The sequence below is a fragment of the Phocoena sinus genome, chromosome 14 (genome assembly GCF_008692025.1).
Source record: "Phocoena sinus isolate mPhoSin1 chromosome 14, mPhoSin1.pri, whole genome shotgun sequence".
Classification (NCBI taxonomy): Eukaryota; Metazoa; Chordata; class Mammalia; order Artiodactyla; family Phocoenidae; genus Phocoena; species Phocoena sinus.
Window position 1 is genome coordinate 10,245,697 of NC_045776.1, and position 25,129 is coordinate 10,270,825.

Consider the following 25,129-nt stretch of genomic DNA (forward strand, 5'->3'; position numbering starts at 1 on the left):
TTAAAAGTTAAATATTTGGATTTGATAAATGTCAAAATAAACTTAGGTAGTAGACTGGCTAAAATCACAAAGGAAGGAGAATTTCCAACAGTATACAATTTATTCTTTTAATCTCTCAGCTTTACTGAATCTGATAATATGATAAAATGTCTTCTATTTTTTAATTGAAGTCTTGGACAAACATTTTGAAAGCTTAAATTTCAGCGTCGATCTACAAAAGATTATTAGTATTGTACCTTAAGGTATCAATTCTGGTGAGATACTCTCATTAACATGTGTGTGTCTTCTAAAAACACTGTTACAGATTTTGCATTATTCAGAGGTATCAGTAAAATATCATAAGAAACACTTTCAAGTTTGTTGTTAAAATACAGATGCATTATTTTCTGACTCTATATCCTAATCTTGTAATTGCAAAGCATAATTTATAGGACTGAGTATGTACCTATTGAAGCTTGATTATTATCACTCTAGGTAAGTCAAAAAGTAATTGAAGGAATTAAATGCATAAGAATTATTGGAAGATCTGATTTACAAAAGTCTAGGAGAACCTTTCCTAGGAAAGGTTTTAGGAAATCAAAGAGTAATCAAACTAGCAGGAAAATGCCAATGATCACAGATGCCTATAGCACAGGACAGGAAATTTGCAGGAAAAAAATATTAAAGCCTGAGGAGTTGCAATATATTACTCCCTCAGAAGCCCATGTGTCCTGCCCACCACGACTGGAATAATTGCCTTTAGTTTTCTCTTTCACTTTCCAGATCTCACAAACTACATCTAAACAGTAGAGTTAAAACCAAAATAAAGCAGACTGGGAGGGAGGTTCAGCCCATTTCTCACATCAGGCACAATTTGGCCAGAATCAGACAGAAAAATAGAAACCTCTCTTTCCCACAGATAGGTATTTAATACAATAAATGACATCCTTAAAATTCTGTTAGAATACTGGAGAAGTCAAGGCCTGGAGAGTTATTACTAACTCTTAATTTCAGTCTTAGATTTTAGAAAACCAGTTTTGCAGAAATACTATGAAACTTTAGACAATAATAGGAACTGCCTGTAACAGCAGACAGGGAAATTTTCAGGCGAGCACCCGCAGAGCCACATAAGTTCATGTCTGCCAAAGCACAGGCTTATGCCTGAAACCACTGCAGGAGAAACAGTGGTTTCTGCTTCTTTTCTGCCTTCCAAACTGGCTTTGATTTTTTTCTTTTCAAAGTTTCTCATTGGTAACCTCAACCAGAAATTTGCTCGCAATGTTTCCTGTCCATAATTCAGCAAGGACCAGAAGATGATGGGGATGGTTGTTAGTTGAAATATGTTGATTTCCCCATTTCTTACTCACCCATATCCAAACCCTCATCACGTTCTGTTGATTCTATTGAATACTTGTTATACAGATCTCAAATGTATTCACTTATCTCCATGTTTATTCTTATCCTCCTGTTACATGCCATTATTCTTTCTCACCTGGACTATTGCAACAGTTCTTAACTGGTCTGTAAATACTTCTAATAAGAATTCTAATTCAAATGAGTTCTAACAAGAACTCATCTACCTCAAATTCATCTACCTCAAATGTGCTCAGCTGGCAGAGTCATTGTTCTAAAATGTTTATTGCATTATGTCACACCACTACTTAAACTAGTTCATGTCTTACTTTGCATGTAAAATAAAATCAAACTCCTTAAAATAGTGCCAGTAATAATAACTAACATTTATTATATATTTACCACGTGCCATATTTGCTATGTGATAGTGACAAGACAGATGTATTGGTTTTTTTTAATAATTTTTTAAAATAAATTTATTTATTTTATTTCTGGCTGCATTAGGTCTTCCTTGCTGCACGCAGGCTTTCTCTAGTTGGGGAGAGCAGGGGTTATTCTTCATTGGGGTGCACGGGCTTCTCATTGCAGTGGCTTCTCTTGCTGAGGAGCTGGGCTCTAGGCGCGCGGGCTTCTGTAGTTGTGGTGCGTGGGCTCAGTAGTTGTGGTGCGCAGGCTCTAGAGCGCAGCCTCAGTAGTTGTGGTGCACGGGCTTAGTTGCTCCGCGGCGTGTGGGATCTTCCTGGACCAGGGCTCGAACCCGTGTCCCCTGAATTGGCAGGTGGATTCTTAACCACTGCGCCACCAGGGAAGCCCCAGATGTATTTTTGAGCATGAGAAATGAGGCTAGTTTGGACTGAGATGTCATATAAGTGTAAAATACACATAGCTTTTCAAAGACAATGTGAAAACAAAGAATATATAATATCATTAATAATATATGGATTTCATGTTGAAATACTATAGTGAATGTGTTGGTTTAAGTGAAATATGGTATTAAAATCAACATAACAACCTTATTTTTACTTTTTAGAATGTAGCTACTAGAAAATTAAGTTTGCATGTTTACCCTTCATTTCTTACTTGCAATGTACTTCTATTGGCAAGTGCTGGACCAACGTGTCCCCAGAAACATTAGTTCAGTTAGGTTCTTTCTTTGCGTTCAATTCTCCTAAGTTCAGACATTTGCTGGAGGCGGTTTCCCCAGTGGTCCACAGCCCAGTCTAACCTGTGATTCTAAAGAGTCTGTATAGGGACTCAAAAACTACTTTTTCTTTTCTTTTTTTTAATTTAATTTTTCTAGAGAGTGTGTTGGTATGTTTTCACATCAAAGGTTAACTACCTCCAATCAACTAAAGTCTCACGGTCAAAAATAACTTGATGTCAAAGTGTATTATATTCATTCCATGTCAATGAGGGATATAAATATATGTTCTCCACTCAGAACATATATTTTAATTATTATTATTCTTTTAAACCAGATTTTGTAAGTACTACCTTTCTATTTCTTGGTAATTTTTAGATAAATATTTTTTTCTAAATTTTAAAAATAAAAATGTATTTACTCATTCGCACTAGAAGCACATTTCTGGGGCTTTATCTGAAAGAGGTAAATGTACAGTATAAAAAGATATGAACGTATATGAAGGATATATGTTGAGATTATTTCCAGATTTTATGCATTGCTATATTCTGCGTTCTACCTATGTGGTGTGACACTGTACCACTGAGTAACTTGTCATTATTTTTTCCACTACACACATTCATCACAGTCAATACATACTCATTAAAATATGCACAGTATGAATGTGCAATTTTTTATTCAACATTACATCTTATATCTTTTGTTTTTCCTTGCTGTCCCTGATGATTAATTTTGTGTATGACCTTGACTATGCTATGTTGATCAATAGTTTTGTCAAAGACTAGACTAAGATGTTGCTGTGAAGATATTTTCCAGATGTGATTAACATTTAAATCAGTAGAGTCTGAGTAAAGCAGATTACCTTCAGTGACATGGGTCAAACTCATCCAATCAGTTGAAGGTCTTAAGGACAAAGATTGAGGTTACCCAGAGAAGGGATTTGGACTCAAGTTTGCAACATCAACTGTGACCCGAATTTCTAGCCTGCCAGACTGTCCTACAGATTTTGGACTTGTCAAAGCCCAAGTTCCTGAAAGTATCTATTTGTCTGTCTATCTATCTATCTATCTATCTATCTATCTATCTATCTATCTATCATCTATCTATCTATCATTCTAACTATCATCTTCTATTGGTTCTATTTCTCTGGCGAACCTTGACTAATACAATGTTCTTTGTAATTTCAAATGTACTTCTTAGTTCCTTGAGGTGGGTCATGATGAAAAATTATGGAATAAAAGCAGAGCTAGCTCATGAAAGATTTATGTTATATTGAAAACTTTGGGGCAGTTTCTCTACAGTTGCAGTAAGGTACGATGAAAGAATTTTCATCATCATATTTAGCTTTTAGAACTATCATTTCAACTGTAATATAGAAAATGTGCTGCCTTTTTATAGGTAGATATCTGGAAATGAGTTAGTTTGAGAATCTCTTAGGAAAAAGTTGATGGTGTTCATCACAGGAGGGCTGTATGGTGGCTTCAGAAAACAAGATGTCTAAGTACCCTTTTTTTTACTTAGGAAACAAGTATTTATGGTGATAGGATTCAGGGTATGATCCTGAGAGTGGGTAGGTAAAGGGGAGAGGATGAATCATCTGTATTAAGATTTTTAGATATCAATAATGAAGGTAAGATTCGGGTAGAGAGAAAGATGGATAAATGGGGGATAATGACCAGAAAATTGGTATACAACACTGACAGAAAGAGTGAGAGGTACATAAAGCAAATTTCTACTCTACAAATGAACCTGGTGTAAGTGCAATGTGAGAGATAATAAGCAGCCTACTTTATAGGGGACACTTAGGCAGAAGTCAGATAGTCAGGAAGGGAGAGGAAAGCATTTCTTAACACTGATAACAGAGTTGATTCTTCTGTGAAACAGAGATTAAAAGGAGACTGTGGACTCTATTGATGTTCAAATATTCCACATCTTGGGTCATCATCATGGATAACATGGATGTGAATTTCGAAATTGCCTCTGAATAAATGTTGGGTAAATGAATAAACGCATGAACTTACCTCCACACATTTATCTCTTTTACTCTAATAATTTAGATTTATTCCTTTTAATCTAAAATTTCATGAAGTGGTCTCAATGATACTTGAAAATTCCTTCTATATTTTATTAAGCATTACTGTTGTACACATAACAAAGCATTTGGAAATAGTCTGACTCTGGAAACCCTCTAAAAGTGGTACCCAGTTCATACAGCAGCAATATTGGATATTCATATTTAAATTGGGATTTCAATTTGAAGTTCGAATTTTATCACAAGCATGAAAGGAAGGTTAATGAAAATTTCCTGAATTATTTAGCAGGGTTCAAGGATGCTTCATACCCTGATATAGTGCGGATACTCAAATGATTTACAATAGTAAATAGTTGCTCACGCTTGCAGCAAAATGGAAAAATGCCGCAGTTAAAACATGGAGTTGATCTTTATAATTTCTCACATTCAAACCCTTTATGCATGCGAATCGCAATTTTAATCATATAAAATGAATTCCGTAAAATACAAAGTTAACAAACATATTTCTTATTCCAATAAGAAGCATTACAACACGATGGAAATTAAAATTACTTTCTAGGGAACACTCTCGCACCTCATAGGCTGAGTATGAAACCAGCTGAGCTGTTTCCAGCTTCAGCAGGTCTGAGCCTCTCTGTGGCTTGTTTTCTCATAGGTAGAATGGAGCTAATAATAAACCTACAACCATTTAGTGACTTAATGTATGTTAAGCAATTCAAACAGTTCCTGGGAAAAATAGTGTTTTATGAGCATTAGTTATTTGATGTAGTTTTGAAAATGAATTATGTTTAAATGCACCTATATTATTACCTTATCTGTATATGTTATTTGATTGCTGTGCGTAAGAAACTATACACCACAGATTTATTCAGTGGTGGTGTTTATTGCATAAACCTGATCAGATTAATTTAATCTAAATAAAAATGGAGAGTAAGAACTTGAAAGCACACTGTTTTTCCCTTTTTATTTTTAATTTTTTTATTTGAAATATAATTGATTTACTATATCATATTAGTTTCAGTTGTATAGCGTAGTAATTCAGTATTTTTACAGATTATACTCCATTCAAAGTTATTGCAAGATAATGGCTATAATTCCCTGTGCTAACAATTTATCGTTGTTGCTTACCTATTTTATACATAGTAGTTTGTATCTCTTAATCCCATACCCCTAACTTGCCCCTTCCTGCTTCCCTCTCCCCACTCTTAGCCACTAGTTTGTTTTATCTCTCTGTGAGTGTGTTTCCATTTTGCTATATACATTCGTTTTATTTTTTAGATTCCACGAAGAAGTGATATCATACAGTGTCTGTCTTTCTTCAATTTATCTTACTAAGCATAATATTCTCTAGGTACATCCACATTGCTGCGAATGGCAGAATTTCATTGAAAGAATACTCAGCTTTAATCATCTGTAATACTTACCAAAATACGTAAACCCCCCACTAAAACTAATGGTCACTTTTCTACTGAAAATAATATTGAGTGAGAGATGTGCAAATAAACAGGAGATAAAATATTGGTATTTCATTTTTTAGATCCTAAAGGTATTTCTTTCAGTTATATAGAATATGCAATGTAAAACTTTCTTAAGAACTTAGGCTTACAGAAAAGTCATCAAATAAAGACAACAAAGATCAACTTTTTTTAAAAAGTTGAAATGAAAATAATGTCTAGATAAGCACAAATCCCATTCCTTTGATTGTGATAAATTTTGGTAGTGTTATTCAAGTATTTCTGATAAAAACTAGTAAATAATTCATGGTTCAAACACTGCCAACTTGTAATAATTGTTCTTTTTCTCAAATTTATTTACCAAGATGCTGAAATTTTGAAAAGTTTTAACTGTACCAAAAATAAATTCAAGAAACAACAATATTAATAATCATCTCTCTTCTAACTGTGAAAAACAGAGCCAAAACGTTGTCACCAGGACCAATGTGTGAAGTTTGAATTTAGAATTTTTCAGTAGTGGGGTAGTAATGGGCCAAATACCATCATGTTAAAACTTTGAAGGCAAGTGAATTTATAAAACCCAATACCACATGATTTGCTGAAAGGAACATAAAGCCAAGTAGGTGGGATGGAAATACAATTTTTTCATGTGTAGGCCCTTCAGATATTAGGAGCCATTATCAGCTAGCATGTGTAAGTTTTCTCATATCAAGCTTTCTCTTCTGCAAAATAAGCAATTCTCACTCTCCAATAATTTTTCACAAACTGGTGTTAGATAGCCCTCTCTGACTCTCCATAAATGAACTACAGTCCTCTTTTTCTAAGGTGTATTGTACAAAGCTAAACATATAACACATGTGTAATCTCACATGTGTGGAAAGAAAATTAGCAACAGCTTCATTCCAATACAAAGATGTGAATGAAGACAAAGATTATTTTAGTTTTTGTGAGTGAGATCTTATTATCAATTTCCTTTGAGCATTACATCAAGTAAAAGCACTATATTCTATTATTATTGGCAGCACACCTAAGAAACATGCCACACAGGGTGATAATTAGAGGGTGTTTGAGCCATTCCTATTAATGTTCTTAATTTATTAAACATAAACTTTTCTTATCATTTTGATCAATATACTTTTTAATCCCTCCAGATATCTTGTCCTCTGGAAATGTACAAAGTTTCCTTTTTTCAAGTAGATTTTACATTAAAGTTAAAATGGAGGACAGTCAGTATAAAACTGTCTTTATTTGCAAATAGCATAATAGTTTATGTAGAAAATTCCATGAAATCTACAAAAAAGCTACTGGAACTAATAAGTTTGATAAAGACAGAATATGAGATCAATATACAAAAATCAACTATATTCTATATAGGAATAAAAAGCAGAAATTGATATTATAATAAAGTGATGTATAATATTATAGAAAACATAAAGCAGGAAGAATTCTGACAAGAGTGAACACTTGCACACTGAAAAGTACAAATAGTGCTGAGAAAAATTAAAGATGACCTGTATAATTTAAAGAGATATACCCTGTTAATGGGTCAAAAGATCAATAATATTAAGATGTCATGTATAGAACAATTAATATTAGATATACAATGGTATCTTGATCTGTTCAGGCTTCTGTAACAAAATGCTATAGATTGTGTGGCTTACAAAGGACAGAGATGTATTTTTCACAGTTCTGGAGGCTAGGAAGCCCAAGATAAAGGGGCCAGCAGATTCGATGTCTGGTGAAAGCCACCTTTCTTAGATAGCCATCTTCTTACTGAGACTAGCTTCCTGGGGCCACTTTTATATAAGCAATAACTCCAGTCATGAGGGCTCCACCCTCATGACCTCATCACCCCCCAAAGGCCCCACTTCCATGTACTTCTGCACTGGGGATTAGAATTTCAATGCATGAATTCTGGGGGGACACAAACATTTAGTCGATATCAACTGTCAATGTATACCATGTTTTCGATCTTGTATCCAGGAGCCAAATTGTCTTTCCATTATTTACTAATAAAATACAATATAAATATATTAATAAAGTAAAATACATTTTAATTTTGATACAAGCTAGTGATATAAAAATGTGTGGCTACCAAAATTTTTAAAAAACATAAATAGAATTTGGAATTCTGTACTTTGAAGACAAGTTTATTGCATCAACTGTTGTTTTGTGCCTTCATGGTCCATTATTTCTTGACTTGATGACGATGATGAATTTTTAGGTATTAGTATGTTTGGTAAATCTTGAAAGGCTTGATCTCATATTATTACATAATCTAAGAAGAGAATATATTTTCAATCTGACATGGTGGTTCCTTCCTTTCTTCCCTCCTCCCTCCCTTCTCCCTCCTCCCTCCTCTCTCTCTCCCTCCTTCCTCCCTCCCTCCCTCCCTTCCTTCCTTTATCCTTCCTTCCTAATATTGTATACAACTTTCTCTCTCTTTGAAAAAAGTGTTACTCTTCCTCCTGGAAGAGTAACACCATGATTTGTGTTTGTCTGTGGTTCGTTCATATTGTTAAAGCCTTTAAAGAAAAATTTTCTTAAACAGTACTAAGGAAGTGCACTATATACTGATAGCCAGGGAGTAGGTGGTGACATACTCCAAATAGAACATCTTTTTCCTCTGAAATGTTACAAATAGAGATCATCATGTGAGAAATGGGATTAGCCATCTGCAGAATTTAGCATTTGGAGGGACAGTTATCAATATTCCAATTATGTTTACAGCTAAAATTGATTATAAATGAGCATTTAAATTAACATAATAATTCCTTTAAATCATAACCTTTCAGAAATAATGATGTTTTTAAAAAGGTTGGTGTCATTTTGGGTAGCATCCAGAAATTATTAGGAAATAATAAAAGGAAATAGTTTCTTCATGTTTGTTGTTGTTGTTGCTTGTATTCTAAATGCATAATTAAGCCTTAGTTTAGAAAGACAATCCATAATATCACTGTCACATGAAAATATCCTTTGGGGGTCTCATTTTTTTTGTTCTAAGTTTTTTTCTCATTAAGCATAATTCTTGTCTATACTTTCATCTCCATGATGGATTTGCTTCCAGGAAATAGTACAATGAGTTTAAACCAGAAAAATCTCTCGTTCTAAATTAATAAATTAATCTTCTTTGAAATAAATTGATATCTTGGGATTTTGGTTCAATAAGTCGGTCCCTTGGGTTCCTTAACACCATCTAACTTGGTAAAATAGTATAAATGAAACTGTGTATGTGTGGATCACACTTGATTTGGGCTTGCCACAGTAAATATACTTCCAATTTTTAAAATCTGCATAAGGACCACATTTTTCTCCATGTTTTGATATCCCTTTAGTTTCATTGATATGCAGTGTACACTGAGGAAATTTGAGTTTTCCTTTTCTCTCTCTCTTTCATATTTCTTCATTCTTTATCTTCCTGACTTCGTACTTCAACTTTTAATCTTCCTCAGAATTACGCTCATTCTGTGTTTTGTTTTTGTGTGTGTTGCTATTTTCTGATAATCTATATAAGGGAAAACATTTATGAAGTTTTACTTTTCTTCTCAAGCAGGGTGATTGCATTCCAATAGCCTAAACAAAGTCTATGTTTGCCTTTGGTAGTGACAAAAAGGCTTCCTGATTTCTACAGGTCATGAAACAGACATTTCAATGTATTAGCTTATGGTATACAAAGGTGAAATAACAGTGCTTTATGTACACTTGGTTAATTTCTTTCACCCAAAATTCTAATGCCAGTTTCTCTGATTCTTAGTTCAATATTTATATCCCTCTGTTTTCTCTCATATTATCTTCTCTCCTCCAAATTAACAAAAATCTTTGGCTAATTGCAAGAAAATTACCAGACAATTACTAATACAAGTTCCTCAGTACACCTACTTGATTGCATCCCACACACTAAACAAATGGAAAGCTGAAGAAATGTTTATATATTAATAAAAAATTGTATAAATTTTAGTTACGGAGTTTATTGTTTGGAAGCAAAGTTTAACATTATTCAGCAGAATAACTACTTCAAATGATATGATCTACATTGACTTACACAGTTTTACATTCCCTCAAATTATAATATTAATTATGGAAAAAGCATATTTTGCCTCTTGAAGATTCAGCTTTTACACCTCTTCTCGTAAAATGACTGGGAAAAAAAACCTTTAAAATATTATCTTAAAACAAGGCAAGTCATTTTCAATGTATTTGAGAACTGCCAGGCAATTACATTAGGTTTATTTATTTAGTGTATGTCCAGAACACCATACCAATGTTTCTTTGAACAGTCTACATATGGTGCAGAGAAAATTGACAATATTGGGAGTAGCAGGTGATTAGTGTAGCATAAATATTTTAGACTTTGTTTTGCTCTGCTATTTTTTTTTGCTTTGATAATGTTTGGATTGAGCTAAAATTTACATTATGACATTTGTATGTGTGAGTAATAGAATATGACTGGAGAAACAAATAGTTTTGAAAGAAACCTCTTCTTCAGGCAGGTAGTATCATCCAGGTTGTGTTTGAAATGTCACCCTATATTTTCTAGCAGTTTTCTGCTTTTCTATCCACTTTCACGATTTCCCTTTTATGTTTTTCTCTTTTAGTGTTGAACACCTCAAGGATGTAGGCAGAAAGATAGATAATACTATAAACATGTTCTTTTCAAAAGCCTGTGGTCACTTCATATAGAATCACTGAACTAAGTATATGGATTTACCTCCCTTGCCTCAGAGAATCCCCCTAAAATGACAGTACTGGGACTTTTAAGAGATGATTCCACAAAAAAAGGAGAATATAAATGAAGAAAACAACAACAAAGTACAAAAGCTAGAGAGCAAATGTAAAGGTGATAACTGACTTAACAGACGCAAGAAAGAAGAATCGTAAACTGATGGAGAACTCAAGATGCTCCCCGATTTCCCTGACAAAATTCTCAAAATGCTTAGGAATTAGTGGCTTCAGGTTTCCCTAAATGTGAGCTGAAAGTGTGGCATAAATCAGGGATAAGGTGAATATCTGTAAGGGAAGTGTCCATTCTGCACCCTGAAGCCACTTCTCTGCGCCCTATCTGAAGATTAGCAGGGTTTTTCTTGTAGAATGAAAAAACAATATCTCTGGGTTGGAGGCTGCCAGGACTGAATGAGAGCAATGTTACCATACTTCACAGAAGGCAGTGAGTGGGTATCTGTCAGGACACAGCCTACGTGTGTGAAGTCTGTGTACCCTGCAGAAGAGAAAAGGAATGGCTGAGATAGGGGATTTGCTATGGTCCGAATGTTTGTGTTCTCCCAAAAGTCTTGTGTTGAAATCCTAAGCCCTGAGGTGATGTTATTTGAAGGTGGGCCTTTGGGGAGATGATTAGGTCATGAGGGTAGTGCCCTCATGAATGGGATTAATGCCCTTTATAAAGGAGACCAGAGAGCTTGCTTGCCCTTCCACCACACGGCACTGTCTACAAACCAAGAATCGGTCCTCACCCGACACCACGCTGAATCTGCTGGCATCATGATCTTGGACTTCCCAGTCTCTAGAACTATAAGAAATAAATGTTGTGTATAAACCACGTAGTTTGTGGTAGCTTTTTGTAGCAGCTTTTAATAGCATTTTTCCAAAGCAGATTAAGCCAAGATTCTATACCCTACCCCTTCACCCGTAGGGCTCTGTCTGCCCTGTAGACATGGTGTCCTATTTTTAATTAATACAATATGCAGTATAATGTTGTTATATTACTGAAAATTACATACTAAGTGTTGGGACCTGATATTCTTATTCCCCACTTTCCCTCCAAAACAAATGCTGAGACCTAGATTTATAAATCCAGGTAAAAGAGTGAAAGGTTTTTCTCAACGCATGCTTTCTATCAAAAAAAAAAAAAAAAAAAACAGACAAAAAGCATTGTTTCCTTAAAAATACACACATCTATCATCTGGGTAAAAATAAGACATAAGTAATTAACAATTGTTTAAATACAGTCTCACAATGTTAATACTGTTCGTACTTGAAGTTTACATGGACCCAAATTAACAGTGTATCACAGCGTTTGGTTTATTAACTGCTCTAGTTTCATTCTATGGATTCTATAGAATTTTCCTGCTCTCACAACACTTATGCATGCATGGTATCGTGGAGACTAACAAAACAAATCTGATGGAAATCAGAGATGTAGCATTAATAATTTTTATTATAGTGCTGTCTTAGCTCGTTCGAGCTGCTATAGCAAAATACCACAGACTGAGTAGCTTATAAGCAACAGAAATTTATTTCTCACAGTTCTGGAGTCTGAAAGTCCCAGGTAGGATGCCAGCATGGTTGGCTGAAGGGCCTCTCCCAGGTGACAAACTTCTCATTGTGTCCTCACATGGTAGAAAGGGCTCCAGAGCTTGGTGGGATCTCTCTCTTTTTAATAATTTTATTTCTATTTATATACAATTTTTCAAGCTTTACTGAGATATAATTGACATATAACAGTGTGTAAGTTTAATGTGTACAATGTGTCTATTTGATACACTTATATATTGCAATATGATTACCTCTGTAGTGTTACCTAACACTGCCATCATGTCACATAATGCCGTTTCTTTTTTGTGGTGAGAACCTTTAAGATCTACTCTCTTAGCAGCTTTTAAAAATATAAAACTGTGTGGTCAACTATATTCACAATGTTGTGAATTAAATCCTCAGAACTTTATCATCTTATAGCTGCAAGTTTGTACCCATTGACCAATAAGATTCTGACTCTTGAGTTTATAATATAAAGAGGTAATAACCATATGTCACATCATACTATTTTATTACTTCTTTTTATAATTAATAGAAGTTTGATTTTTTTTTAACCCTTCTGGGCTTGTTTCCATTTTTGTTGAACAGGGAGAATTATATTACCTATCTCATGTGACTGTTTGGAGGATTAAATAGGATGATGGAAATAAAGCATGTGCCTGGCACAGAGCAATTGCCCAGCATGTGAATGAAAGCCTTGCCCACTGGTGAGAGCTGGGTTACAGTGACATTTAGAATCAGGAGGGTGAAGGCTGGAATCCCCATACCCCCTACTTGCTAGCTTGTCATCTGCAACAAAATCCTTTAAACCATCTGAACCTCAATTTTTTCATTTGTAAAACTGATATTATCTCAGGTATTTGTTGAAGAAGTTCAGTTTTTTAAAATATACTTTTGTATGCATGGAAATGATTATTACTTTTAAGTTCTATAAATAGAATGTATCATATTAAAGGATTTCTTAATCTATACAATCATTGAATTTCAAAAATGTAATTAGTCATAATGTATTATCTTTAATAGTCTGTGGGATTGCTTGATAATAATTTTTATTGATATTCTTAAGTGATATTGACCTAGAGTATTGTTTTATCATTTACATTAATTACACTTCAGTATGCCCCCATACAAATTGGAAAATGTCCTTTTTTCCTATTCTCTGAAACAGCTTAGGTATGATTTTATTCTCTGATCTTTAAAGATTTGGTAAAATTCCCCTCAGAAAAAAAGTACAATTCTTGGGCATTTTACTGGGAAGTTCTTTTAAATTGTTTACACTCTCTGTATCTTCCGGTTACAGTTTTTCTATACCATATTTTCTCCAAAGCATACATTTCATCTGGGTTTCCAGATATATATAGAGAGATATATTTTGTTGCTCCTTTATTAAATGTCTTTGTTCTATGAGTTTTTCTTGACCTTTCTTAATTTGATATTTGTACACTTTTGATATTAGCTAATCTAATACCCTGTTGAGTATTAGATCAGCTGGGATGTGTCCAGTTTGTTCATCTTTATTTTAATTTTTAAAATAATTATTTTCAGCATAAAGGTAATTATTCCATATTGTAATTGTTATTTCATTTTTTTCCAAATCATTTCATTCACTTTTTATGGTGCTTTATATTTTTGTGAATTAATGACATATGCAAATATTTTACATTTTTAAATTTCTAAATAGTTATCCTTAATATTTGCCAAGTTCTCCAGTTCAAATTATTCAGAAATTATAAAAATTGTCCAAGATAAATTATTATAGATAATTCAATATATTTCTAAGCAATTATTAGAAGTTATGAAAAATAGTGATAAAAATAAGTAATTTTGTCAATAAGCATATCAAAGAACATGTTTATTATAAAATTTGTGATCTCTCCTTATTCATTCATATAGTCAGCCATTCAAAAATGTTTATTGAGGACTTACCAATTACCTTATATTGTTTTTATAGTTTTAAAAAGCCTGGCAAAATGACAATATTCATTAAAAAATCAGTTTTACAGCACTCTCTGAGACATCACTCAGTATGTAGCCAAACTCATCTTCTCTAATATGGTTTTCCACAAAAATTAATTTATGGTTAAATTTCCAATATCATTTTGAAGTAAATTTTGCTAGGCACAAAGAAATCTGAGACCTGGACCTCAGGTTTCTTTGAAAGAGTATTCATACTCTTAATCTTGAATTAAAAAAAATTATTACATTATTCCACAAAAGAATGTTGTTCAACTTTTTTTTTTTTTTAAATTTATTTATTTTTGCTGTGTTGGGTCTTCATTTCTGTGCGAGGGCTTTCTCTAGCTGTGGCGAGCGGGGGCCACTCTTCATCGCGGTGCGCGGGCCTCTCACTATCGCGGCCTCTCTTGTTGCCGAGCACAGGCTCCAGACTCGCAGGCTCAGTAGTTGTGGCTCTCGGGCCTAGTTGCTCCGCGGCATGTGGGATCCTCCCAGACCAGGGCTCGAACCTGTGTCCCCTAGCATTAGCAGGCAGATTCTCAACCACTGCGCCACCAGGGAAGCCCCTGTTCAACGTTTTAAAAAAGATTTTTTAAATTTATTTTTGGCTGTGTTGGGTCTTCAGTATTGTTGGTGGGCTTTCTCTAGTTGCGGTGAGCAGGAGCTATTCTTTGTTGCAGTGCACGGATTTCTCATTGCAGTGGCTTCTTTTGTTGCGGAGCATGGGCCCTAGGTGCGTGGGCTCAGTAGTTGTGGCATGCAAGCTCAGTAGTTGTGGCTCACAGGCTCAGTAGTTGTGGTGCAGGGGCTTAGTTGTTCCGCGTCATGTGGGATCTTCCCGGACCAGGGACCGAACCCACGTCCCCTGCATTGGCAGGCGGATTCTCAACCACTGTGCCACCAGGGAAGTCCCTTGACTTTTTACTGAGTATTTCTTTGAAACAGTCTCAACATATTTCAACAGAGTGAGTTATTTTCTTGAGAATGAACATTTTTTTTTCTTTCTTGTTTTCCTTTTTTATTTCCTTTGGTGAGATAGAAACAAGTAATAAAATGGCAGAGTTAATCTTTACATATCATGGAACTCACTACACAGTAAGTAAAGTGCATCAGTGGAACCATGCACATGCAATTCACAGGTCCACCTGGCTTGACAAGAGGGATAGAATAGCCTTTTGAAGATTCTCAGTGTCAGCTAAGTGGTAATACCTTGTGGGGCTAAAGATATACTCATCAAGATTCTGTATATGATCTTAACCAGTGTCCAAATATGTTGCTGTTTTTCCCACAGCCAAGATTTATAAGTTCAGGAATCAAGAGTGGAAATGGGAGTGGCTGACTCACACTGATACCTAGTGATCCATTAGCAAAACGTTTGCTTCCTATCCCCATGACCTTAGGCTGTCGTGGTTTAGAGACTTTCAAAGGCAGCATTGCTTCCTTCAAGAGACAAAATGTTTCCACTGGTGAGAAGTTACTACTGCCACTGTCCACTTTGACCTCCTCATGCCTCTAAATTAGGCAAAGAAGGGGGTTAACGTACTGGGTGGGATACTGATCTCGATTATCAAGGGGAAATTGGGCTGCCTATAAAACTTTAATCACTATTACACCTAGCAAAGCCAAGTTTCACAAAAACAGAACAAAATGAATAATGATGGTTTCGTTTATTTAAGTTGCATTAACATTAATAGCAGTGGAAAAGTAAACCTACAATAAATAAAACATAAAATGAAATATCTTAGCCATGACTTTCTGCAGTACTGAGTGTGAGAAAACACCAACACTTCATACATAATTTTATAAATGAATCCATACCTCTAGGCTGTTTTGAATTTGTCAGTAATTATTTATTTTTTCCTAAACCAAAGTGTTATATGTATTACGGTACAAAACTTTATAACAAAGAAATGCATATTATACATATTAATGTCTATTAATACTCACGTATATTAATCCTGTTCCTGGATATTCCATTAAATATAATCATGAATTAATTATAACTTATCATGGGGCTAGGATCTCATAATCAGAATTCATTTCTTACCATATTGTCCTGACCCCTGTGAGGCGCATAAATTTGTTCAAAATATTGTGCCAATGCACATCCCACTCTGCTTAAACACACCCACAGAGGTGAGAATTAGCCCGTTTCAGAGAAACTTTTGTCCATTTTTTTTCTGTAGTTGTTTACAGAACATTATCATCTTGATACAGAGTCTTCCTCAGCATAATTTCTATCCATTACTTTTACTTCTCTCCTCTGGGGTTTTATTCTATACATCTAATTCTTCTTATGAGAGTGCCCTTTTGATAATTTAAAGAAGATCTTCATGCCTCCTTCTCCCCCACACCTTTTTTCCCTTCAACAGGCAAAGTTCATTTCACATACATAAACATTTGTTTTCCTCACAATCCTGTTCATACTCTTTGGGACACATTCTATGTTAGATTGGCATTTATTTCAAGTCTAATGTTCAGATTGAAACCTAAAATTCCAAGAATGAACTAATTCTTATCTCTCTCTCATATATATTATATATATAATGTATATTTTATACTTTATGTGTATATATATATATATATATATATATATACATATATGTATTATATACACATTTCACACTGAGAATCTGACACCTGGAGAGGTTCATAACATGATCAAAATTCCCATGCCTGCTAAGTGGTAGAACTGGGACTCAGGGTGAATTGTGGATTGACATTTTACAGTATTGATTCCTATCCAGGTTTTCCTCACTGGACATACCACGTCTACCCCGAAATTGTGAGACAGATGAGTTGTAAGACAATACTTACCTCTCCTGGCCATAAGTCCAGTCGTGAGGTCGAATCTGCTGGTATGACTAGCAAGCTGTGTACACAACGGCATGTACACCAAAGCAACCTTGGTAAATCAAAGTAACATGCAGTAATTAATCATGAGAGACTTTGAGAGCATGTTTGTGAGTGGCCCATGAGTTTACGGAATATCAGGAAATAAGAAATTAAGTCTGGATCAACTAAAATGTGTTATGGATAGAGAGACGCTTCTTTGGTTTAGAATTTAAGTGCTTTTCTATAACGCCAGACACCAATGATCCTGGAAACTTGCAAATGTGATGGCTCCCCTGAAATAAAAATGTAAAAAAAAAAAATCCCTTTGCAGGGTGTGGAGAAAATGATCAAATAACTCAAAATGTGTAAGAGAACCCACAGGATGACTTTGTTTCTTTTTTTAAAATTTTTTTTTAACATCTTTATTGGGGTATAATTGTTTTACAGTGGTGTGTTAGTTTCTGCTTGACTTTGTTTCTTGAGAAAGCCAAAGAGCTATCTGTTCACTGGGCTCATAAGAATTTTTCTGGTGAAATGCACACTGCTTTTGTTGTTTAGGTCAGCATGACTCATTTCTGTAAGCCACAGCTGATAGTAAAGATAATGTTGTGAAACTGGGCTCCCTATTTTCAACAGGCATGATAAAATTCTAAAATAGATGTCAAGTTGTATCACTTAACCTTTAGAGACAAGGTGGATATAATTACTATAAAGATGGAATGGTAATCAGAAGTTAATAAATTTGGTGTTCTAAGGCGTAGAATAGATGAAAATGTTTCAAGGAATTAAAGATTTTTCCTTGAGAACCTACATAAGTATTTTACTTGCTTGAAAAGCTTATATCTGTTTTGATTGCCTACTGCAGTATAACAGAGTTACTGCCATTCCAATATTAAAATTAAATCTACAATGAAGACAGAAGAGCAAATCTGATAGAGAAAATAAACACATTTGATGGAATTGCTCAGTATTATTATAACAGTGTAGATCACTACTTGCAGAGATAAGGTGTGAATATTATTATACAGTTTATGAAAAATTGTCTGAAGGAATTTAGTGATGCATGCCTGGGGTGTGTAAGCTTAACTGCTGAGGAAAAATGTATCAAGGAGATAAGGAAAATAAGGCCTACAGATAAAGAACTGCATCAACATAACAATTTTGCCAGAGTGAAAGGGAAACCCATAAAATGGGAGAAAATATCTGCAAATCATAAATCTGTAAAGGAATTAATATCAGAAACATATAAAGACCTCCTACATCTTAATAACACATGCAAAAGAACAAACTCAGTTTAAAAAAGAGAAAAAGGACTTGAATAGACATTTCTCCAAAGAAAAAACATATATGGCTAATAAACATAAGAAAAGATGCTAAAGATCACTAATAATTAGGGAAATGCAAATCAAAACCACAATGAGATACCACCTCACATTCATAAGTATGACTACTATCAAAAAATAGGAAATAAGAAGTGTTGGCAAAGATGTGGAGAAATGGGAAATTTTGTACACTGTTGATGGGAATGTAAATGGTGCAGCTGCTATGAAAAACAGTATGGCAGTTCCTCAAAAAATTAAATATAGAATAACCATATGACATAGCAATTTCACTTCTGGGTATATACCCAAAAGAATTTAAGACAGCATCTTAAGGAGATATTTGGTACACCCATGTTATTGCAGCATTATTTGCAGTAGCCAAAAGGTGGAAGTAACCCAGGTATCTATTGATGGATGAATGGATAAACAAAATGTGCAATATGCATACAATTGAATATTGTTCAACCTTAAAAAAGGAGTAAATTCTGACATGTGCTATAGGATGGATTAACCCTAAGGACATTATGATACGTGAAATGTGCCAGTCACAAAAGAACAAATACTGTATGATTCCACTTACATGAAGTACCCAGAGTAATTAAATTCATAGAAACGGAAAGTAGAATAATGGTTGGCAAGGGCTTGGAGTAGGAGGGAATTAGGAGTGTTTTAGAATAGGTACAGAGTTTCAGTTTTGCAAGATAACAAGACTTCTATAGATAGATGATGGTAATGGTAGCACAGCAATGTGAATGTACTTAGTGCTGTTAAACTGTACACTTAAAAAAAAAGGTTAATGGTAAATTTTATGTATTTTACTATAATTTTTTAAAAAGATGATAAGTAAAAAGTGATTTATTATTAGAGCTAACATGTTTGGCTCCTATTTTAAAGATTAGATTTAAATATCTATATTATATTAAGAATAAATATGGGTTTTTAGGTTGTATCATGAACTAATAGAGACATTCTTATGCATAGTGAGTCACCCAGTCAATATACGATTATATACGTACATACATGCATAGACACAAGCATATATACATATATAAATACGCATGTGTATTTATGTATGTAAATACATTCATATACATGTTGTGTATACCATAAATAGTCATGTAGTTCAGGCGTAGCTTCACTTGTTATTTCAGATATTAATTGACTAGATACAATTACCTAACTATTTAGATATAAATGAATATATATGTTTAATTTTTTAGCTCAACATATATATATGTTGAGCTGTGGTTTGCACCTTTCCATATCAAAACTTAGCAAGAATTTGGAACCACCACTCAGGAGACACTATAAATGGTTCTGACAGGAACAGGTAATCCCTAAGAATATTAACCAATAGTGATGTCATATGTACGATAGCTGTGGATGCCATGGTGCCTTATCAAGATTTCTTCTTTAAGACTAGAGCGTTGTTTCTTCTAGGAGCTGAAAGCAGTGGCATCTCAAGCTCTTAGCCAAATCACTCTGTGGAAGTTTCTCTCAGCCTTGTCTAAGCTCACGCCCCCTTCTTGGAGCAGCCTGCGGCCAATGACTAGTCAATGTAGGGAATATAAGTGGTCACCCACTTTGCCTTTAGGTGGGACAGTTCTGAAGGGCTATCCCAGTTCTAGAAGATGTTGTGGGATCATCTGAAGTCTTTGCTGCAACTTCTGGGTTTTTCAATAATTTCTCTTCTCCTACTTCCTTCACTTCCCCACAGGCCTTCATCACAAAGGAACTTTCCAGTAAACTTCCTGCACATGCCATCTTCAAGTCTTTTTCCTAGGGAGCCCACCCAAGAGAAAGGTCAATATCATGATCCTCTAGATGTTTCTGCTACCGTCTCCCCCAGCTTCCCAGTAGATTTTCATGAAGATATAGAAAATTAAAATACTAGAATGAACATTGGAAATTGATGAAATGTGAAAACACTGACCAAAGTCTGTGGGAAATTTTTATAAACTTCATTTTGAAGTGATTAATTGCAAGATACAGTCTCACAAAACATCAAGCAGAAGAGGCAATAAGAGTAGAAAGATGGACAGATAAGTCTTTAATTACACACCACTGTCTTCTTAACTCCAACCCTAAGAAGAGGCAGATGGCCAGAAACTTAACCAACTGACTGCGTTAGAATTTTACAAGGAGGTTGTGTCATATTTTTTCAATTCAGTCACTTTCAGAGGAACAAATATTTCCAGTTATTTGAAAATTAAGGATGCCAATTGTTGCTGCATAAATACAGAGAAGTAGTAAGAAGGGAAGTGTGGTAATATAATGCATTATGGGCTATGAAGTCAATTTAAGATAGATATTGATGATACATGGTGGATACAGGCTCATAAATTTCTATTCCATCAATCCATCAACACACAAATGATAACTAAAATTAAATATGTTACATCTGGTAAAATAATGATAAAAATATTTTAAGTATGTTTATGTTTATTATATTTCCAGATATTTTGCAGATGTGGAATGAATTGCATTTACTTCCACAAAGAGTTATTATAGACACTCTCTGTGGCTGAGCCATGGACAATTTATTGAAAATTAAAGAGAAATGCTTTTTATAGTTGCTCCCATGTAACTACATATTTTATGCTTTTACTTGCATTTTATTTATGTTGTTAACAGATGCTTGTCTGCAAATGTGGAGATCATTTGATACACTTGAAAAGAGCATTACTCCTCCATTGCTTTGGAGAATGGAAACTCTTGCAATAATGGATGTGATACAGTAATACATCTTCACTCATTTTGGCTTTCTTAATATTGTCTTGTTGTAACTTAAGAGAGTTAAAATTCAAGGCAAGAGTAAATAAAATCAAAATAGCTTGTCAGTTTTGTTATATTAAATTTATTGATGGAGGCTGGTTACAAAAACATTTGCAATATGATTTTTGCTTATTTATTTGAATGATTTTACTTTGTCTCTCATTTAGCAAACCAAAAACTGTTTGTTGAGTGTCACCTAATTGAAGAGAGAATGCCTTCAAATGTTTACTGAAATATATTTATGTTTTTAAGGAAATTCAGTTATTATCTGATTCTCTGAGCTACTTAGGAACATGTCATAAAAATTAGGTAGTTACAAGCTGGACAAAGCCAGAAATTTGATGACATCTCTGTCTTGAGGAACAGTGTGACTTTATGAAGAAAAGTTATAAAGGGGTTATTTACACTAAAAATAACATAGAATGCTCCAAAAGCACCTCAGTGCCTGGTAACAATGTACACACAACGACTGTCTTTGTTGGGCATTTCCAAGACAGTCATTATGGAGTTCTTTTAATAAAAATTTAATAAAAATAACATTTTCCATATTATAAAGTTGACAACATAAACGTGTACATTAAAATATGATTTTATGTGTCAGATTCCCTAAATAAATTTGTGGAAAATTTTGTTTTTGTTCCCCAAATGTTATATTTTATAATTGCATTTTTGATCAAGAATCTGGAATGAATCTATAAAAATGACTATGTGTATATAATAGAACCAGAGTTATAGCAACTTTTCTATAATTTTATAAGTCCCTTGATCTCTGGAATTATGATTTATCTTTACCATCTCCACAATATGATGTGTTTTTTAGGGAATCAATAAAATATACACGAATAAATTAATTATATATATATTTAATAAAACATGATGCTATTGGTTCATTTGAAGTTAATATACTAAGGTAAACTTATTTGTTCTTTTAAATAACAATGTATTCCTTTTATTATAATTAGTTAAGGTATTTTTGAAATGATTTAAATATCATTTATCTTTCAAAACTTGTTGAGAAAGCTAACATTTAGGTTGATGCAGTCTTTACCATGAATTTCCCTTTTGGAGTAAAAGTATTTAAATCTTTACATTGGCTTTGATCTAGAATTTTAAGATTTTCACATAAGTTATAGATGTTGTTATCCTACCACAAATAGAATGCATAGATGCTATCTGTATGAAACACTCAGAATCTGACTTACTCTATGACACCTTCAAGTGACTGGGGATTTTTTTTCTTTTTTTTGTGGTAACATTTAAGTTCTACTCCCTTAGTAAATTTCAATTATATAATACGGTGTTATCAACTACAGTCACCATATAATACATTAGATCCTCAGATCTTATTCATCTTATAACTTAAATTTTGTACCCTTTTACCAACCTCTCCTCATTTCCTCTATAACCCAACCTCTGGCAACCATTTTCCTACTTTTGTTTCTATAAGTTCAACTTTTTTTTTTTTTTAAGATTTCACATAAATGTGATACTATGAGATATTTGTCTTTCTTTGTCTGGCTTATTTCACTTATCATAATGTCCTTAAGCTCTATCCATGTTGTTCCAAATGGCAGGATTTCCCTCTTTTTTACTGGCTGACTAATATTCCATTGCATGTACATACCACCCTGTCCTTATCCATTTATCCACTGGTGGATACTTAGGTAGTTTGCATACCTTGGTTGTTGTGAATAACGCTGCAATAAATATGACAATGCCAATATTTCTTAAAGATACTGATTTCATTTTCTTTGGATACATACCCAGAAGTAGAATTGTTGGATCATATGTTAGATATATTTTTAATGTTGAGGAAGCTCTGTACTGTTTTCCATAGTGGTTGTTTCAATTTACATTCCCATGAACAGGGAAAAAGAGTCCCCTTTTCCCCACAACCTTATCAGCACTTGTTATCTCTTGGGCTTTTGATAATAACCATTCTAACTGGTGCAAGGTGATCTGACTGTGGTTTTGACTTTCGTTGCCCTGATTACTGGTGTTGAACTAGATGCTTTGGAAGCCAGTCTCTCCAGTGAGAGTCTTAAAAGTTGGGGGTCTAGATGTGGGGTCCAAACCCTTTACTTCTCAGGGAGAAGCTAGGAGTTGGGGGTCCCTCCCATTTGTATGGTGCTGTGTCAGCCCTGGGGTCTGTGTCTCAGCCTTTCCTACTCCTTTCCATGAGGGTTTTTTCTTTTTGCATCTGTAGGAGTGACCCAGCTAGTTTCTGGATCTCTTTCAGAGGCAATTTTTCCTCCTGTAGTTGTACATTCAATGTGTTCGTGGGAGGAAGGAAGCTCATGAGCCTTCTGTCACCATCTTGGTCAACTCCTCCTGGTATATCTTAAAGTTACTTATTTAAATGGAACTTAAGAACTCCTAACCAAAAAATATAGATTTTCTTCAGAGCTCCGGAAACAGCAATATATATTTCTTTGAAACAGCTGTCATATTCGCATGTGTTTTGTTTTTTTCCTATAGGCTAATTAGTCTTAGTTTGGCTATCATTCTTCATACGACATGGCAGTGAACTACTACTTCATCTGAGTCAGTCTTTAGTAAGTTGCTTTTAGTTGACAGATACCCTCTTTACACATATTCTTGTTTAAACTTAGTGTCAGAAATATGTGACAAAACACTGGTGTCATGATCAAAGCACAGTTAATTGATAGTAGCATTTCCATCTTTTTAAGTAGTAAGAACATCTTAATTTTGCTTGGCCACATTTCTTCACACCATAACCAAGGTGTTGAACATATTCATAGTCTATTCCAGACCCGTGCTGCGTCCTGAGTTTACAAGGCACACCCTGCCCTCTGGGTGAGGAGAACAGACTGAATACACAAGGGAATAACACCTGCATCACTTCATTTTGACGTGTTATCAAGCAATTATGTAATGAAATATTGTTAGGGTGTTCTGTTTCCCCTCCTAAGGACTCCTAATAATACCTGAAATACCAAATGAGAACATTTGTCATAGTAAAAGTTAAGGAAATTAATGGGGTGACAGAGACTGTTGGCTGTCTCTCAAAAATTCCTCACCACCCCTTCATCACGAGCACACAGTTGGACGTCATTTCTCAGTTACTCTTTCACTCGTGTCTGACCACTTGTCAAGGGCATAGGATGTAGACAGAAGTGTTTCGTTTCTGACCAAGGGCTTTTTTTTGTGTGTGGTACGTGGGCCTCTCACTGTTGTGGCCTCTCCCATTGCGGAGCACAGGCTCCGACGCGCAGGCCCAGCGGCCATGGCTCACGGACCCAGCCGCTCCACCGCATGTAGGATCTTCCCGGACCGGGGCACGAACCCGTGTCCCCTGTATCGGCAGGCGACTCTCAACCACTGCGCCACCAGGGAAGCCCTGACCAAGGGCTTTTAAGTCAGCAGCATACTAGCTTCACACGTCCCTTTCCGTTTTGCCATCTGCAGCCTAGGCGTGGCTAGCAGGTCTCCACCATGTAGATGGTGAGTAAGCCCTTGGAGAGCGTGGAGTGAGCAGATGGAAGGGTCCTAAGTCTGAATCAACAAATGAAGGAGAATTACACACAGACCTGGAACATCTGCCCTGAACCATCACGTGGGAGAGAAATACACTCTTAAGCCACTAACTTATCTTGAGTATCTCATGTCATAGTTGGTTAATCAGCAGAAAAATCACATGATATGATAAACAAACAGTAAATGATAGGATATAATTATATGTCAAACAATAGTTGCATAAGCTGGATCAGGAGACCTAGGAGTGAAGTTAGTGTAAGATGAGAGGATCGATTAATCAGAAACATGCATCAAGCAGAGTTTCTCTAGCACACGGCCACAGTCCTTTATGCAAACTCGATCATACACTGATATTTTAATTTTGTAAATGGTCCAAAAATGTTCTATAGGAATACCATGGGTACTGAATCATGGGAGAGTCCCATTTATTCCCTAGTGAGCAATGAAAACAAGAATTTTGTATGGAAACTGAAGTGAAAATATATAGTATACACTTGTACATAAACTATAAAGA